Raw genomic sequence first — 11,783 nt, forward strand, 5'->3', positions numbered from 1 at the left:
GTATGACCAGCACTTTCGTCCAGACCACTGCAATTGGTATGGAAGGCGCAGCTACACACTGCAGAGCCCGCAGAAGGTAGGGGAGACCACCTTCGAAGGTGGTCGCCCAGTTCTCGTCTGAGGTGGTCACAATGGAGAAGATGCTTCAGCATCGATCCACTTAGTATGAGCGGCAAATCAACAGCACTTCCAAGACTGAAGTTTTTTCACAGCTATCGACAGCAGTACTGAGTGTCTGTGAGAACTCATTCTCTCTATAGTGCGTGACGAGTTGCAAAAGGCTGCTGTACCACCTGTCCCGAAGGTAAGCTCCATAGCAAGTATCATAAAGGATGAATTACCCCAGAAGGCCTGAAGCGTCTCACATTTACTCCCCCTCTGTACATTTTTCCACCTCCTGTGGTTTCAGGCGATGCAGCCACTACAATACTAAGAAGATTCGCATCTGTCCCCATCTTTTGTTCATGCCAGTGCTAGTGCACTTCATTCAGAGCAACCTGATCTCTACCTGGATGATAGATGCCCATCCTCTCGCAAATGCAATGTTTGGCGCACTCCAGGTCGCCAACCTTTCTGTTTCCACTGCAGTGAAGCTAATGATTTGTACCGACAATGTCCATACCGGCATCTGGGGCTGCGGGGCTTTTCTGCATATTCACTGTTTCCCCGGTATGGTCAGCTACCCCAGGATATTGAGGACTACCTGGCTCAGCAGTGCATGCCACCTGCTGGTGAGTGCCACTCGCGCTGACCTTCACTGAAGCGCTTTTCGCCTCCGCCCCAGCAATCTGCTGGCACACAATCCCCCAGTACCCGCCGGGAAAATCAACTCAAGCGACTATTGGGGGTGAGGTCGCTGGCACTCGACGTGCTGAAGACCTCCGATCGACGCAAGCAAGGAAGTGTGCAGATACGACAGAACAATTTTCTCTCATTATAGTGGTGCTGATCGACGGTTATGCAGTTAGTGCCTTAGTAGACACTTGATACTTACAATTCTATATTAAGTGCAAAATTGGCCACACTTCTCAAAAGGTAATGATGTTCTGGCATGGCCCGCAAATTCTAACAGCTGCCAGCCACGTTGTCACTCCAATAGGAACCTGCACGAGTAGAGTTCAGATTTATGGATCGACTTTTGTAGCAAGTTGCCTTGTGCTACATGAATGTTCCCGTCATGGTATTCTCGATGTCGACATGCACCAGGAGTATGGGGCTGGTATTAATCTCCAAGAGCGTCGCATCACCTTCTTAGTCGACCGGGCAATCGACGAGCATGACTATCAATGGTGCCTGGACGTTCTTCATTTTTTTGCTGACAGTGCAACGCTCCCTCTGTGGGCCTGTGTTATAGTTTACGTCACGTGTTGTGGGTTTGAAAATGGTGAAGCGGTCGCAGAAAGTAACTCGGACCACTTACTGACCTGAGGTATTTGTCCAGCTCGGAGTATTATACAGCTTCGCGATGGCCGATGTAGTTATCTCAGTTGCTTCTCACGAATTTCAGTAATGAACATTGACACCTTTTCCATGGTACTTCATTAGCATTTGCAAACGTTTGGAACTGCTTTACATCTGAAGCAGTGGAGACTGCGGATACACCAAAGGGCACTATCAACATATGACCTATCATCTGAGAACCAGACAGCACTGTGGAAGCTCTTGCTTGAATTTCACTCATACTTAGCCAGTTCTTCTAATGTTCGTCAGACTTTCATCACTCGGCACCAGATCATCACGTACAACAACACCCGCCCCATACACTTGCAACCTTACCGCTTGTGAACAAAAGAATGTGAAGCGATTTGTACGGAAGTGCAAGAAATGCTTGACGCTGGCATCATTGGGCCTTCCAACAGTGCTTGCTCATCTTCGGTTGTCTTGTCAAAAAAAAAAAAAAAAGAAGAGAACACTATGCTTTTGTTTCGACTACCAGAATCTGAACAACGTGACTAAAAAAGACGTGTACCCGCTGGCACGCATCGACGGCTCGTTGGATAAGCTACGTCACGCCCACTATTTTTCCCCTTAGGATTTAAAAAGCGGGTACTGGCAGATTGAGGTAAATGACAGGGACCGCGAGAAAACCGCCTTAGTGACCCCCGATGGCCTTGAATTTCGAGATTTTTTCTTTTGGCTTGTGTTCAGCACCGGCAACTTTTCAGCCAATGATGGACACTGTACTCACTGGGCTGAAATGGCAAACTTGTCTCGTCTACTAGCATGATGATGTGGTCGTCTTTGCTGACACGTTTGAACAACATCTTCACTGCCTACAGAGTGTACTAGGCGCTATTTGATCAGCAAATCTCACACTCTAACCAGAAAAGTGCCGCTTTGGGTACGAAGAGGTCAAGTTCCTCGGCCATGTGGTGAGCGCCTGAGATGTTCGACCTGGTCCTGACAAACTTACCACTGTGGTCGCTTTTCCAGCTACTACCGACAAAAAGGCTGTCTGACGCTTCCTGGGCTTGTGCCCATATTACGGCCGCTTTATTAAAGTCTTCTCGAAAATAACGGAATCGTTGACTTCCCTTTCAAGAGACGACACGAAATTTGTCTGGTACAACAAGCAACAGGCTGCTTTTGCCGAGCTACGACAGTGCATGGAGTCAGCACCAGTTCTTGCACATTTTGATGACGAAGCTGAGACAGAAGTGCATACTGATGCCAGTAACATCAGCCTTGGTGCAGTGCTCATCCAACATCAACATGGAGAGGAAAGATTTAATGCCTATGCGAGCCGTTCACTGTCCCGTGCCGAGGTGAATTACTCGACCACAGAAAAAGAGTGTCTCACTGCAGTATGGGCGATCACCAAGTTTCGCCCTTACCTCTACGGTCGTCTATTCATAGTTGTGACGGACCACCATGCCCTTTGTTGGTTGGCAAACCTACGTGATCCCTCAGGACGACTGGCCCGGTGAAGTTTGCGCCTACAAGAATTCGACATAATCCTCGTCTATAAGTCTAGCTGGAAGCACGAAGAGGCGAACACGTTGTCACGTGCACCAATTACTCCCATCATTCGGGAAGCAGAATACGATGACGGTTTCTGAGGCACCTTCAGCTCATCGGACTTGAACAGACGGCAGCCATACGACGAGATTCGACCAGTCATCAATTATTTAGAAGGTCATACTGCAATCATACCACACCCTCTATCCCGTGTGTTCACATCCTTTTGTATTCAAGACAACGTTTGGTATAAGAAAAACACCCCCTCTACGAGCCGCGCCTACCTCCTCATGATTCAAAAGAACATGTCGGATGACGTCCTCTTCACTTGCCATGACGAGCCCACATCTGGCCACCTAGGCTACTCACGAACACTCGCCAGAGTAGCCAAGACATACATTGGCCGGGCCTTTCGGCAAACATCAAGCAGTATGTAGAAGGCTGTTGTGAATGTCAGCGTCACAAGTCACCATCAAGTAAGGCGGCTGGATTACTTCAACCAATTGACCCGCCTCACAAGCCATTTGACCATGTTGGCATGGACCTTCTCGGCCCTTTTCCACTGTCTACCAATGGCAAGAAATTTGTGATAGTCGCAACTGACTATTTGACACGCTCTGCCGAGACAGCTTAGAGGCCCTACCCAAGCCATGGCTGCTGCGGTAGCACAGTTCTTAATGTGCCACATCATATGGCATCATGGATCTCCCTCTACAGTGATAACAGACTGAGGGACAGTGTTCAGTACTCAACTTACGGATGAGTTTTTCGCCTAAGCAAGACTAGGCATCGGTAGATGACTGCTTACCATCTGCAGAACAACGCGCTTACCCAGTGACTAAGTAAGACAATCACCGATATGATCTCCATGTTCACCGATGTCTAACACAAAACATGGGATCATATTACCTTATGTGACATTCGCTTACAGCACCGCCGTTCAGGAAACAACGTGGTTTATGCCATTTCGCCTTCAATGCTACCGTGAAGTTCAAAAACAACGTTGGACGCTATGCTTCTCTGTCAAGATGCTGACCATTTAAAAGCCAACTTAGGTGATTTTTTTAGGTCAATTGATCTGAACGAAATTCGCTTGCTACGTCCATTTATACATTTTTGTCATTTATGCCAGATTACCGGCTTGAGAGATGCACTGATCCTTTGCAAATCAATTTTAAAGATTGCCTCAAAAACTTCGTTTCACTTGCCATATTTATTGGCAACACTGTCTGTGTGACATTATGTTTGGCATGTCAACGGAAGTGACAGAGCCGACGACACCGCTACTTAGGTCGCTACAGCATTTATTGTGCAGGCCACAAGGAGACGGCAGTGGTATCTGTCATGGGTATAGGATGAAAAAGCTTTCTTACTTCCTCTGCGATGTTTGGCCCGCGCTTCTCTGCTGTTGTTTTTACAGTTTCCATACTTCGTACCGGCGGGACCACTGTACAGCCTCTGGTTCTTACCGAATAGTACGTCATACACAGACAAAGCGCCCCATTGAGTTTTGGTTTCGGCATTGCACCTTTTTGCTTCTTAAAATTATTTTCGAATTTCTTGAGCATTTCAGCTATTGGGCTCGTGACAAGAGTGTCTTAGGAACATAGAAACATCATTACCTTGACATGGTCGAAAAATCGCCGGAGTTGGCTTTTAATAGCTGATGCCGAAGAATTCAAAGAACGCGCCGAGGAAGCTCGCCAACTCGCTCGGCTGCACATCAGTCTGCAACAGCAGCCCGATGCATGACGCTACAATATCCGCCATCGAAACGTGCCCTACATCCAGGAGATCAAGAGACGCTGGTGTTTTTACCTTCGGTGGTGGTTCGTCTATGGCGCGAGTTTCATCGGATTGGCGGCAGCGTGGTGTAGGGGTTGGTGAGGTACGGTCACGATTCAAAAGTTGGTGAGGATAGAAAATTGTTCTTTGAACTTCGAAAACAAATCTGTTTCCCCGAAAGGGCAAACCATTTACAGTCGACGGCCAGTTTCCCGGACGCCCGAAATTATGGACATGCCCGAATTCCTGGACTCATCTGTGGCACCGTCAAGTTTCTTATAGTGTCAATTTACTAAAAAGTTCGAAATACCGGACGCTTATAGCCTTCGACATCCGATTTCCCAGACTTTTTACTATTAACCGCTGACCCAAAGTCACCACCGACGCCACAGTTTTGGTTGTTTTCATATCCTCGAACCCACAATACTCGCATCGCAAGTATGGCCAGCCCCCGCCGGGACGTCTGCGCAAGCAGGCGTTTGGTGTGTAGCGACACTATGGCATGGACCCGAGCTAACGGGGGGCTTCGACCTCTCTCGCGCCTAGCCGTGCGTGGTTGAGCCGTGTCCGGGGGAAACGGGATCCTGGGGGTTGAGTCGACGGCAGGTGATCAGACCTTTAAGGTCCTGGCCCCGCCAGAGGCAACTCACTCCTTTGGCCCTAATTTCGCGTAGACGGCACCCCTGGGCTGATCCACCCAGGGGAAATCGGCAGTTGCCTTTTTCTATCTCTCCCCCTACAACTTCATCTTTATCTCTCACATTTAGTCTGTCCTGTCTACTTCTCTCTTCTGTTTACTTCCAATTTTCCTGGCGGGAAGAGTTAACCCTGTGCAAATAGCCTACCTTGGTCTAGGCGCATTGGGTTACGGCAGTGTTGTACGGCTGACGTCTGCAAGCTTTCACTTGGTGGCAGCAGGGGCAGCGCAAGAAAGCCGTGTTAAGCACGTTCTGTATTTCTTACACAGATACCAGTTCACTAGCACGGACCATCGAAGCAAGACAAGGCAGCGCTTACGAAGCAGGAAGCTGACGACGACGCACCCACCAGGGGATCAGTCCAGCTACCGCTACAAAAAAGCCTGCAACGCCGGTGGAACTTCACTTGGTGGCAGCAGGGGCAGCGCAAGAAAGCCGTGTTAAGCACGTTCTGTATTTCTTACACAGATACCAGTTCACTAGCACGGACCATCGAAGCAAGACAAGGCAGCGCTTACGAAGCAGGAAGCTGACGACGACGCACCCACCAGGGGATCAGTCCAGCTACCGCTACAAAAAAGCCTGCAACGCCGGTGGAACTTCACTTGGTGGCAGCAGGGGCAGCGCAAGAAAGCCGTGTTAAGCACGTTCTGTATTTCTTACACAGATACCAGTTCACTAGCACGGACCATAGAAGCAAGACAAGGCAGCGCTTACGAAGCAGGAAGCTGACGACGACGCACGCACCAGGGGATCAGTCCAGCTACCGCTACAAAAAGGCCTGCAACGCCGGTGGAACTTCACTTGGTGGCAGCAGGGGCAGCGCAAGAAAGCCGTGTTAAGCACGTTCTGTATTTCTTACACAGGTTAGCACTTTTTTCTCCGTTGGGTTCACGAACCTTTTGTTTGTTTGTTTGTTTTTTTTGCTGCCTCTACTTGCTGCCCAATATAGCGACCGTGTGCATGAACTATTTTTCCTTTTCTTTGTTTGCATTTTGTCACCTGAAGCGATGCCGGAAGATTTCCGAGAAGAGCTCAGGAAAGAAATGCCCGATTTCAAAACAAAACTGGAACGCGAACTCAGGACAGAAATGCGTGAATTTAGGAAAAGTTTGGAATTCATGAATGATGAACTTGAAAAGACAAAAAAAGAACAGATAGAACTTCTCAAAGAAAATAAGGCGCTCAAAGAAGCAAACGCGAAGCTAGCTGCAGATTGTGAAATGCTGAAAAAACAGAGCTCTGAACATGAGCAGCGGCTCACTGCGTCGGAACAGTACTCACGCAACCGAAACATTGAGATTAAAGGCATACCCCAATCGAGTGATGAAAAGCTTCTCAAGACTCTTCATCGTGTTGGAGAACTTTTGAATGTCCCCATTGATGAAAGCGACGTCGAAGTTTGCCGCCGTGTTGTCTCGAAGAATGTAAAGGACACTCCAAACATTGTTGCACAATTTAAAAGCCGCTCTAAGCGGGTCATGGTTCTTCAAAAGGCAAAGAAAATGCGCATAACAAGTGAAGATTTCGGTCACTCGCAAGGGACGCCTGTGTTCCTAAACGAACACCTAAGCCCAGCCACGAAGCACCTGCTTGGCATGGCAATTGCGAAAAAGAAGGCTCAGAACTGGCGTTTCGGGTGGACGAGTAACGGAAAGATTCTCGCCAGAAAGGAAGAATCCGCTCCGGTAGTGCGCATTCGCACTGCGCAGGATGTTGAAAAGATAGTGTGATCCACACCACCCATTTCTATGTGTTCATCTCGTCTTCAAGATGGCTCAATCACCCCATGACGTCAATCAGTTATTCAAATCTCATGCAGGTATCATGCTCACATGTTTTCATTTAAACATTCGCTCGGCAAGGCATAAAGAGGACGAATTATCGGTCCTTTTAGACGCTATGGATTTTCAGTTTGACATAATCATGTTAACCGAGACCTGGTATGACACAAACAGCAACATATACGAACGTAACGGGTATCGCAGTTTTTTTATAAATAGAGCTACACGTCAGGGTGGTGGCGTGGCTATCTTAGTAAAAAACGAACGAAAATCTGAAATTATTGCGGAAATCTGTACCATTACGAGTGATATTGAGTGTTTATGTATATTATCCCACAAACAAGTTTTCTGTGTTGCATATAGACCACCAGACGGAAACTCGGCTTGTTTCATCGGTCATTTAGATAAGATGCTAGGCTATGTAAATGACAATAGATATAAATTAATACTTGGGGGTGACATTAACATAGACCTATTGCAACCTTCCCATAATCGAGCGGCCCTTCTCAGCACTGTCGAGTCAAATGGCTATACGCTTTTAGGAAACACTGCGACGCGCGTCACTCCTTGCACAGAATCATTGCTTGACGTAATTATCACAAATATGAGCACAGAAAACGTGATATCAGGAGCCTTGTGCTCCGGTATCAGCGACCACTTTCCCATTTACATGCTCGCAAGAACATCAGTAAAACATAAGCTGCAGGATGCAGAAGCAAAAATAACAACTCAGAAAATCACCGCTGAAACATTGCATGCTTTCATTTCAAAGCTTCGAAAAGAAGACTGGGAAGACGTCAGACATAGTGAAACTGCAGATGCAGCTTACGAGGCATTTATTTCCATTTTTAAACGTATCTACCATGAGCATTTTATCCTAATAATGCAGAATATCAAAAAGGGTAAAGGTCGTAAACCCTGGATAAACCGTGAATGCATAAAAAGAATTAAACAAAAAACGAGATTGTTCAAAAAGTTTCTTAAGAGTAGACTGGATACTGACTTTGATATTTTTAGGCAATATAGAAATAAGCTAACCTCTTTCCTTGGAAGTGAAAAGAACAAATATCTGCATGACCAGTTCCGTAGGAAATACTGTAATCAAACAGGAGATGTATGGAAAAAACTAAATAAACTGTTAAACCGTACGCAACCGCCATCGACTGTCGATGATCTCGTTATAAACGGTAAGCGCATATGCGGAAAAGAACTTGCTGAAGCGTTCAATAAGTTCTTTCGGGATGCGGTTAGTATCGGACAGTGCATCCCTCCTGCAACCTATGGTATTAAGGAAAATAAGCACAGTATTTATTTAGAGCCAACGGATGAACACGAGGTGCGAGATATTTATGCGTCTTTCAAAAACAGCAGAGCTAGGGATATTGACGATATACAGATCGAGCCGGTAAAGTTTGTGCTTGACGTCATGGCTCCTTTGCTTGCCCACATATACAACCTTGCAATAGCAACAGGCTGTTTTCCGAAAATGATGCAGATCTCTAAAGTTAGTGTCCTGCACAAAAAGGGCGATAGGAATGAGTTGTCGAATTACAGGCCGATTTCTGTATTGCCTATATTTTCAAAGGGCCTTGAGAAGATTATTCATAAACGAATAACAAAATTTAGTCACGCTTTCAATTTAATTAATGAGTCTCAGCATGGCTTTCTCCACGGCAAATCAACTGAATCTGCACTACTAACCCAGAAGGAAATCATTCTTAAGGCTTTTGAATTAAAACAGATATGTGTAGGCATTTACATAGATTTTTCTAAGGCCTTTGACCGGATTCAGCATGCAACCTTGTTAGAAAAACTGCAACTATACGGTATTCGCGGCGTGCCACTGCTTTTGATAAAATCCTACTTGAAGCATAGGTTTCAATGTGTCAGCATAGGAACGGCCGTTTCATCGTTACAGCAGGTAGTCACTGGCGTTCCGCAAGGAAGCATATTGGGTCCTTTATTGTTCATCCTTTACATAAACGATATAAACACTATCAACAAAACACCAACTTATGTAATTTACGCTGATGACACTAGCCTATTTTTCACTGGAAAAAGTTTGCAAATTTTAGCACCTGAAATAAATAACGCCCTTGAAGACATACAAAAGTGGAGTAAAGAAAACTCGCTGTTGATCAATGATAAAAAAACAAAGGCCGTTCTTTTTCATCCGCGTCAGCTTTCAGTCACCATTGATAGTTCCTTATTTTTAGGCACGGCGCCTATAGAATTTGTGAACTCAATAAAAATTTTAGGTGTGCTGTTTCAAAAAAATATGTCCTGGGACGATCATTTCGACCACGTTCAATCTCTCGTGGCTAAAAGTGTGGGTGCTATTGCAAAATTTCGACACATTCTTCCTGTATCGATAAAACTCATGCTGTACAACACGCTTTTTTTATCTCACATAAATTATTGTTTTTTGGTGTGGGGAAATTCCACACAGAGAAATAACCATAGAATATTAATGTTACAAAAAAGGGCTCTTCGGTCCATAGCTAACGTTGAATATCATGCGCACACAAAGGATTTGTTTCATCGTTTTAACGTTGTACCCATAGAAAAAATTTATGATTGGAAACTAGCTATCAGATATAAAAAGGCCATTTATAAAAATCAGCATGACCTTCTAAATCTTGCTAATCTAAGAGGAAATGTTCCTTTCTATTCTCTCCGCAAACAAGACTTCTGGAACATCCCCTTCTGCCGAACTGAATACGGACGACAAATGTTACAGTATTGTTTGCCTCACTTGCTAAATACTCTCCTCAGAAGCGAAATAGAAGTAGAGAAACGCAGTATAAGTTATATTAAAAAACACTTCCTGTAACCAATCACTGTAAAAAAAAAAATTTGCTGTACTGTATGAAGAGAGATATATTTACATTGCTTTTGTTTGTTTGATGTTTTGCCTGTTGTTTTTGAATAAATTGTTGGGTCAAATCATTATCTCTATGGATTGACTATCGGCATGAACATTTACACATACCCTGTATCATTGTTGTAACGCGCTGGTATGATTCCGTGAGAGTATCTGTGTTAGTATTTTTTTTTTCATGTATGTAACGCGCTAGTTTATTTTCCGATAGCGTTTTCACATCTTTGTGTGTCTCTACTGCTATGCCTCGTATATGGGGGCTTGGGCTTTCCTCAAGCGAATTGTTTCGCTTTTCGCCCAAGCTTGCCCACATCTTCAGGATGTAAATAAACTTTGATTTGATTTGATTTGATCCGCAATCTAGCAGCATCCCCTAGCTTGTTGGGCTCCGTGGTGGGTGGCCGCCAACGCTGCTGAATAAAAATAAGACCGGCATGCATAGAGCATTCTCCCTACTTACCGATCATACCGGGTTGAAGCGGGTACACACCCATGACATTATTTTTTTCAACCAGTCAATAGAAACATTTCCTCTCTTCCACATCTGAGAAAACTGGAAAGCAAGTCTGGACCGTATCTCCTTTCGTATTGCCAGGTGTCTTACCGAAACTCTCGGGGCCGGATACAAGGTAATCAAAATGTCTAGCGGAGACCTCCTCCTCGGAATTCGGGACAAAGAACAATTTGAAAAACTAGACGGCGATCTCAACTTTCGGTAGCGTAGCGATCACCATAACACCACACAGATCAATGAACACAACTCGCGGAGTGGTATCTGATCTGACGCAGACTTACTTGACCTGACCGAAACTGAACTTTTGGAGGGGTGGAAGAGCCAATATGTGAGTAATGTACAGAGAATTATCATCAGAAGAGATAACAAGGAAACGCCAACGAAACACTTAATACAGTATATACTGCTTATAACGTAAGTCACGGGAGTCGCGAATATCCGCACTATAAGCGGTACCGCACTGTAACCAAAAGAACCTTTTCCAAGGGCCGCACTTGTGCAAAACATGTTGAGCATGCAGCTGCGCGTGTCCGAGAATCAAAACATGCGATGCGCGCTTGCCAACATTTAAATTTCTGAATGTTGAAAGAATTTAACGCCCAAAGACACGCGTTGCCAATGAAATTAACGCAAAAAAAAAGGTGTGGCGGGGGAGGCGTAAATTCGCCGACTACCAGACCACCTCGATTATGCGCATTACACAGAAACTATGTCGAGTCATGTCCAGAATTAGGCGCGTTGAAAGACGCCAACCATCGATTTCACGGTCGCGCACCCTATCTAAGACATCAATAGAATCGCGAACCACAATTTGAGCGCTACACGTGCCACCCTCGTTTTCATTTAACAAGCTGTATCCCTTCCCGTCAAGTGCGGCCACCGCAAAGAGCTTCATTGATTCGGTACCAAACCGCAACTTAGATTCACGTGACACCTACCGATCGAAACGCAACAAACGCCAATTAGGCCTAGCTTGCCGTTTGGTATGTTTTCGCGGAAAGCTTGTCCAAAACATGAAGATTCGGCGTCAAAAAAATCGCACTGGCAGTGAACCAAGAACCGCGTTCGCGGCCAAAAGATCAGCAACGATGGTCGACAACTCGCCACGCTAACGTACGACAGCGCACTGGGAGCAAAAGTGAAAAGCTCGCGTCATAAAACCG

The sequence above is a fragment of the Rhipicephalus microplus genome, chromosome 4 (assembly GCF_043290135.1).
Source record: "Rhipicephalus microplus isolate Deutch F79 chromosome 4, USDA_Rmic, whole genome shotgun sequence".
NCBI lineage: Eukaryota > Metazoa > Arthropoda > Arachnida > Ixodida > Ixodidae > Rhipicephalus > Rhipicephalus microplus.